Here is an 8,088-nt window from a genome sequence, read left to right as displayed (position 1 = left end):
AGAAAAAGAACCACAAAAACAACAAGTAGAGGCAACATATATAGGTGGCACTAATGCATATATATTCTCTAACATAGGCAACTATAGTGTGATTCATGGGCAACTATTAAAAAAACAAAAATGTGTTCCATGCATTTTTATGCATCTGTTGATGTGAACTAATCAGCTCCATATATATTCCGATGCAACTTAATCTACTAATAATGTATTTTTTAGAATAGGAGTAACTCCCTCTATCGTGTGATACAACTAATACAGTATTTTTTAGAATTACTTCCTATCCACCTCTCTTTGCCCGTTTCGGTTGCCTTCCTTCTTCATCTTCGTCGTTTCATCATTTTTTTTTGAAAAAAACACGGGTACCTGCTGTTGATCCACCATTTCGCCTTGTGAAGCATCAGGTTGAGCGGCCCTTTTTCTTGTAACTCAATATAAACCACAAAAATGCAAAATTGTTCTAGCAAAAGAAAACAAGCAACTGCCCTAGCAAAACCAAGCAATTGTACTAGCAAAACCAAGCAACTCCCCCTAGCATCTACTTTAGGCAGAGGAAAAAATGTATGAGCAACTTGAATAGCCTTTTATGGACAAATATTCGATCTACTCCCCCCCCCCCTCTCATCTACCTTCTCATATGTTGTAACAGAAGATCAAAGCAACTCAATTACAAAGAAACCAAAAAACTGGGAAACTGTTTGAGCATAAACAAGCAAATGTCCCTGACACTACTAATTAGATTGTCTATTTTAGGCAGAAAAAACATATGAGCAAGTTGAATAACCTTTGTGGACAACTATCTTACCCCCCTCCCCCCCCCCCATGTAACTTCTCATCTGTTATAGCAAAAATCCAAACTCAACTACAAAAGGACACAAAAGGCAAAACTGTTCTAGAAAAAAAAGCAACTGCCCTAGAAAAACCAAGCAATTGTCCTAGAAAAATCAAGCAACTACCCTAGCATCTACTTTAGGGTGGAGGTGGGGGCGGTGGTGTGCTTCGCACGGAGCGCGTTGACGGGAGGAGGATCGGGGCGATAGCCGTGTAGCTGGGAGGAGGAGGAGCACGACTGGGAGGAGAAGGATCACGGTTTTAGTTACGTCCCCATGACCAACTCCATCTTGCTCCCCTTGTATGATTATTCGCCAAGTATTTACGATCATACCAAAGGGATCCCACCCTGAGGAGATAAATTCTTGACACATCTCTATGACACAAGCTTGAAAGGTATCTAAAACCTTTGCATATTAGCCAAATTATGGTCTTGGTAATGTTACTGTTCATGAGGATTGGGCAACTAGATACATGGTTTTAGACAAGTGTATGGTTGATTGTGGGCAACTGGATACATGGTTTTGGACAAATGTACGGTTGATTGTGGGCAATTGTGGGAAATTCTTAACTAACACATGCAACCAGGAATAGCAGGAAATTCTTAACTAACACATGCAACCAGGAATAGCAGGGCCAAAAAGAACACTTGTCTGAACCAACCTATCCAATCAAGAAGAGCTTATTCCATCAAGAAATCTTAAAAAGTTCCTTTCCAATTTCAATAAGGCATGGTGTGCATTGAGTGTTGTCGTGTACAACTTATCTATGAATTTAGTCCATCAATCATCTCACAAAAAAGCACCTATCTGTTAGCTTGACTGAGAAGAGAGGCTAAAGAAAACTACACTTATACATGGATTTCCCATGATTGAGTTTGAGCAACTCTTTGCAGATGTGCAACAACTACTAATACCATAGGTTGCAAAATGTGCACACATTCCAGCAAACAACCCCACATCGAGAGTAGAAGCTTGTGTGTTAGCCATATTGGTTTTCGAGCTATATTTCCTGAAAATTGAGTGTGCACTACCGAACTAAGCTACTGCTCTTGCTAATACCAACGTGTATGCCAACTTTCTGATCCTAAAACTATCATGGTCAGTTTACTCATATTCTGCACCCTTTGGTCAAATAACCATGCAAATTAATCATCACATCAGTTCTAGGGGCCATCAGGAACTACTTTCTAGATGTATCTTCTCAGTCTGTATGTGTATTCAAATCTGAGATGATAATCTAAAAAACTTACAAGCAAACAATCCAAGCAACTAGGAACAGAAATCCTGCCAAAAACAAGTAACTGTCCCTAGCATTACTACTTAGATTATCTACTACTTTAGGCAGAAAAAAGCATGTGAGAAACTTGAATAACCTTTGTGGGAAACTATCTGCCCCCCTCCCCATGCAAATTCTCATCTGGCCTAGCAAAAAAACCAACAACTCAATTAAAAAACACAAAATGCAAAACTGTTCTAGTAAAGAGGAAGCAATTGTCCTAGGAAAACCAAGCAACTGCATTACAAAAGGAATATTCAAAAATGAATCCGAGCAACTGCCCCAACAAAACTAAGCAACTGCGGTACACACACAAAATGCAACTTTTTTAATGAAATCCAAGTAACTACTCTATCCTTATAGTGGAAAGTCGCCTTCCGAATCCAATGCTGCCCAACCCCCTTCAATCCCCATATCAGGTGTGACCCCGTCGCAAGAGAAGCCACTCAGAGGAGTACAAAATCCGCACCTCTCCCTTGTTTCCAGGCCCTATGGATGTAGTGAAAATTAAATCAACCTTCCGTTTAATTCCAGGCAACCCATACTAAAAACTTGAGCAACTATTTGCAACTAGTGCATAACAAAGATTGTGTTGAGATGTAGGCAAGTACATAAAGCTTTTGCAGCCGGTGGTTTTGTGGTAAAACAAAACCTAAATTCTAAAAGAAAAGTGCAACCAAAAAATAAATCAGAATAAGTCCTTGGAAATTAGTTTTTTGTCGGCAAGGTACATAGTTGATTGAGGCAAAAAAATATATGATTTGTAGGCAAACTGTGTGTTTGATTGCAGGCAGAAAATTGTGCTGCAACGAAACAAAGGGCAAAGGAAAAACTATATTTTCTAATGGGTGATAAAATCAGGCAACTGTAATGTTGGTCTCAAGCAATTTTTGGATGTACCGGGACTCATGGGACTCATGGTTTCTTGGTTCTAGCTATATTTCATAAAACTTGAGTGTGCGCTACCAAAGTAAGCTACCCCTCTTGCTAATATCCATGTGTATGTGTACTTCCTGATCCTAATAATATCATTGTTCAGTTACTCCTATTCTGCATCCTTCAATCAAATAAGCAACCAATTTATCAATCATAGCATCAGGAACTACTTCCTAGATATTTCTTCTCAGTTTGTATGTGTAATCAAATCAGCAGGCAAACACACCTATAAATGAATAATGTCCGACCAGCACACGAGCGGAAGGTTAGCCTCACACCACTTCTTAACAAAAGCCTCACTGCAGCGAACCAACATACACCAGTCCTAATCATCCAAACCAACAGACTAGTCCCCAAAAATCATTGCTGCAGCAGGAGCTACTTGGGCTCAAGAACAAGAAGTACTGACCTCAAGATTTGATAAGCTTGCCATGTCAAAAAAGGTCACACAAATACAGTGTAAACTAATAGTTTTTGCAACCCTGTAGCTTCTAAGTTTCATATGTTAATACGCTACTGAGTTTACTGGCAGAGATGAGAGATAATTCTGAGAGGTCAATAATCATACCCTCGTACATGATCAAATGTGCAACTATACTAGTTCATTTAGTAACTAAGGCAAGAACTCTTCCTATAGTTTTCAGGAAATCTAAGATGATGATGTACAAAACTTACAAGCATTGTAGCAGCGTTAGATGGCTTGCATCTACACAGTCCTGAGCTGCTGCTGCTGCTGGAACCATCTCCTCTAACCAACGACAGATTCAATGTTTCCATTGCCCTCCCTCCGTCTCAGGCGTCCCCCCCCCTCCCGGAAGAAATCACCCCCCCCCCCCCCCCAGCGGCGGGGTCGAAACCCTCACGGGCAAGGCCAGCGTTGAGGAGAGGGCAAATCGCACAACGGAGACAGCCTGACGAGGTCGTCGTCACTGCTGATGCATGCCCCGGCGATGGACCAGCCCTTGGTGTCAGCAGACCACACGACGGCGCGGCTGCAGCCTTACCTAAGCACTAGGTCGCTCTCCGGCGTGAGCTCCGTGGCCCCTTCCTCGACGGGGATGCGGCAGCTGGCCGACCCCGCTCCAGCTAGAAGAAAGACGAGGGGAGGAGACGATGGCGCTACTGCTCCGGTTACCCGCCGACCGGCTCGCCTGGTTCCTCCAGTCCATCGCCTCTCCCTCGACACCCTGGGCTACGACACTGCCGGCGGCTGTGGTCCTCTGGTTCTTCGCCACCACCGGGTTGAGACGAGGAAAGGGGATTAGGATAAGGCGTTCTTTTCGGAGAGAGATGGTGGATGGGTAGCGTTGTTTTTTTCAGCGACGAACATACGTGGGGCTTTTGTCCGGTAGCGCGTGCGCTCGAGACAGCAATCCAGCGCACCTGCGGGATTCAGAATTCGGGTAGAAAGATAGGGGAAAGTGTGCCGCCGGCGATGGGCCTGGAGGAAGGCGAGAAGCCGCACGCCGTGTGCCTGCCGGCACTGGCGCAAGGGCACATCACGCCGATGCTGGAGATGGCCAAGCTCCTGCACGCCCGGGGCTTCCACTTCACCTTCGTCAACACCGAGTTCAACCATCGCCGGCTGCTCCGCTCCCGCGGGACGGCGGCACTCGACGGCCTCCCGAGCTTCCGCTTCGCCGCGATACCAGACGGGCTCCCCCCGTCAGAGGCCGACGCCACCCAGGACGTCCCCGCCCTGTGTTACGCCATGGCGACCACCTTTCTCCCCCACCTCCAGGCCCTTCTTGCCAAGCTCAACGACCCGAGCTCCGGGCAGGGCCGGCTCTGGCCCTAGGCGAACATGGGCGACGCCCAAGGGCCCATGTTTGGGGGGGGGGGCATCACCACATATGTGTATGTATACCTCCTGCTTTTATACGGGCTGAAAAAAAGGTTTGTGCTAAAGGGCCCAGCGGAAAAGGCCCCTGATCGGGAGAGGAAAAGGCACAGTATCGATCGACCAGGCACGCGGACGTCTCGCCTCCTGGTTCGCTTGTCTGTTCGACTTCGACGCCTCGCCTCGGCCGCCTGCCTATAACTTAAGCGCTTATCAGTTACTTATAGACGTCTCTAAATAAGAATGTGTGGTTAGATGTAAACTTTAATATTTTGCGCCTATATATTTATAGATGTGTACATATATTATCAGTGTAGGGGCCTATTTTTAACTTCGCCCTAGGGCCCCGCAAAATATAGAGCCGGCCCTGGCTCCGGGGTGCCGCCGATCACCTGCCTCGTCGTCGACGGTGTCGCATCGTTCAGCTACGATGCCGCGGAGGAGCTCGGCGTGCCTTGCGCCGCGTTGTGGACGTCCAGTGCCTGCGGGTTCATGGGATACCGCCACTTCCGTCGGCTTATCGACCGTGGTCTTGTGCCTTTCAAAGGTCTATCTACACCGTCCCGGGGCTGCTGCTTCATTTTTTGGCGCGCCATGATGTCATGAGTATTAACAGAGTGTTGCCTTTGCCGCTTGTGTGCAGACGAGGAGCAGCTGACGGACAACGGGCATCTCGACACGGCGGTCGACGGCATGAGCGGCATGTGCGACGGCATACGGCTGCGCGACTTCCCGACGATGATCCGCACCACCGACCGCGACGACATCATCCTCAACTACTCAACTACGTCATGCGCGAGGCCGAGAGGCTGTCGCTCCCAGACGCCGTCCTGCTCAACACCTTCGACGCACTCGAGCAGCCGGTTCTCGACGCCATGCGCGCCGTCCTCCCGCCCATGTACACCGTCGGTCCGCTGCATCTCCACGCCAGCAACGTCGTCCCCACCGGCACCCCGCTCGACGGCCTCGGCTCCAACCTCTGGAAGGAGCAGGACGGCCTCCTCGCGTGGCTCGACGGGCACGGCGCCGGAGCCGTCGTGTACGTCAACTACGGAAGCGTCGCCGTGATGACGAACGAGCAGCTCCTGGAGTTCGGGTGGGGGCTGGCCGACAGCGGCTACGCGTTCATATGGAACGTCCGGCCGGACCTCGTCAGGGGAGAGACGGCCGTGATGCCGCCGGAGTTCCTGGCATCGGTTCACGGCCGCGCCATGCTCACCACGTGGTGCCCGCAGGCGGAGGTCCTCGGGCACGAGGCGGTGGGGGTGTTCCTGACGCACTCCGGCTGGAACTCCACGCTCGAGAGCATCTCGGCCGTTGTGCCGATGCTGTGCTGGCCGTTCGCCGGGGAGCAGCAGACCAACTGTCGGGATGGAGATAGGCGGCGAGGTGAAGCGGGCGGAAGTGGCGGTGATGATACGCGAGGCGATGGTGGGGGAAAAGGGACGGGAGATGAGGCGGCGTGCGGCGGAGTGGAAGGAGAAGGCCCAGCGTGCGTCGCTGCCAGGTGGGGCCGCAGAGGCCAACCTAGACGAGGTGGTTCGTAGTGTGCTCCTCGCCAAGTACAACATTTAGTAGTCGAGGAAATTAAACAAGCTTCACCGGGATTGTTTAAAAAAAAAAGCTTCACTTGTGCAGTTTCTTTTCTTCAAACTGGAGCCCGCCAAAAGATGGGGCCAGCACTCTGTGCCGGTCGATCAGCGCCTATCTACGCCGTACGATTCAGATTGTTGTCGATGTTGGAACCCCGACTCCTATTGCACACGCACAACAAAGTCAACGGAGCACGCAAACAGTCCGGACAGGTTTCACGGCTCGCAGCAGACCGGCTCCCGCTCGCATGATCGTGGCTAAGCCTCGCATCGCCAGCCGCAACATGGTGCACTCGCCGTCACAGCACGCCCGCTCGCCGTCCCCGGGACAGATCATCCGTTGGCTGCATCGAGTGCAACCGTCCGCCGGGTTGCTGTCGAGGCTCGTCGCATGGCTGCGCGCGCGCAACATCGTCGTCTTTCACTCTTTCTTGGGTCACCATTTTCTCATTACTGTCGTAGAGCCTTTTCATCGTCGATTGTAGCCATCGTGTCACCCTTGTCGCCGCCGCACCACCATTTCTCGCCGGTTGCAGCACATCACCCGGCCTGTCCCGGCACTGCGACTCATCCGTTGCAGCAACGCACTTCGCGCCAGTTCCAGCATGCGGCGACACCGGTCGCAGCACCGCATTCTACCGGTTCCAGCAAGCGGTGACTCCGGTCGCATCACCGCTCGCCAATTTCAGCATGCGGCGAAACTGGTCGCAACACCGCACTTCACCGCTTAGGCGTCGCCGCATAGTCTACAAATAGCAGCGATGCTGCCACAGGAAGGAAACGGCAGGCATGGCGTGGCGTTCGGGATGGGAATGGGCCGGGTCGGCCCGCCGGGTCGCTGACCCGCCCCGAAAAGTCGAGGCCAATGGGCCGTGTGGATCGGCCTCGAACCATAGTTGGGTCAGTGGAGCCGGCACCGACTGACCCAATGGGTCAGCAGGGTCGACCCACCTCCGAGGCGTGAATTAGCAGCTAGTTACTCGGGCATGTGTTTTGTTGCAGTGGAGTCGTTAGTTCGTTAGTGCCCGCGGGCGTAGCTAGCTAATTCCTTTGAATGTGTAACGTGCATGCATGTAGGATCAGCTGGCAGGCCCGCGTCGTGCGCGCGGACACGGCCGGGCCGGGCGGATCACAGCGCGCGCGGCCTTGCGTATGCATGCACCCGTAGCTGCAACATATCTGATTACCTTTCTTTTAATTGACATATCTAATTTTTTTTAGTAAAAATTGACATATCTAATTACCTGCGATACAAGACAAGAACTAGAATTTGGGCTGATCCGAGATACCCATTGGGCCAGCAAGGCCACTGGTTTTTTGAAAATGGGTCGACCCGTGGCCTCATAAATTGGCCTTGAGACCATGAGGGCCAGGTCCAAGGCCAGGGCCGGGTCGGCCCATTCCCATCCTGACGTGGCGTCTATGACGACGAAGCTGCATACAGCCAGCGGCTCCGGCAGCATGGCCACGGCAAAAAAAATGGACTGACAAGAAGAGACAGGAAGGAAGTGGTGGACGCGGGTTGGCGACAAGGCGGCAACGCCGGACAATCACCTCCCGGTTGCTCGCGACAAGAGAGGAGGGAAGTGTGTGTGTGAGACTGAGGAGAAGCTC

General features: G+C 50.8%; 1 pseudogene; it reads left to right on the top strand.

Annotated features, from left to right (window-relative positions):
- The first annotated feature begins 4,452 nt into the window (after positions 1-4,452).
- Positions 4,453-6,484, top strand: LOC109736608 (7-deoxyloganetin glucosyltransferase-like; annotated as a pseudogene).
- Positions 6,485-8,088: the final 1,604 nt, after the last annotated feature.

The sequence above is a fragment of the Aegilops tauschii genome, chromosome 1, assembly GCF_002575655.3.
Source record: "Aegilops tauschii subsp. strangulata cultivar AL8/78 chromosome 1, Aet v6.0, whole genome shotgun sequence".
Lineage (NCBI taxonomy): Eukaryota > Viridiplantae > Streptophyta > Magnoliopsida > Poales > Poaceae > Aegilops > Aegilops tauschii.
The sequence above is the reverse complement of the archived record's forward strand: the minus strand, read 5'-3'. Positions and strand labels throughout refer to the sequence as shown.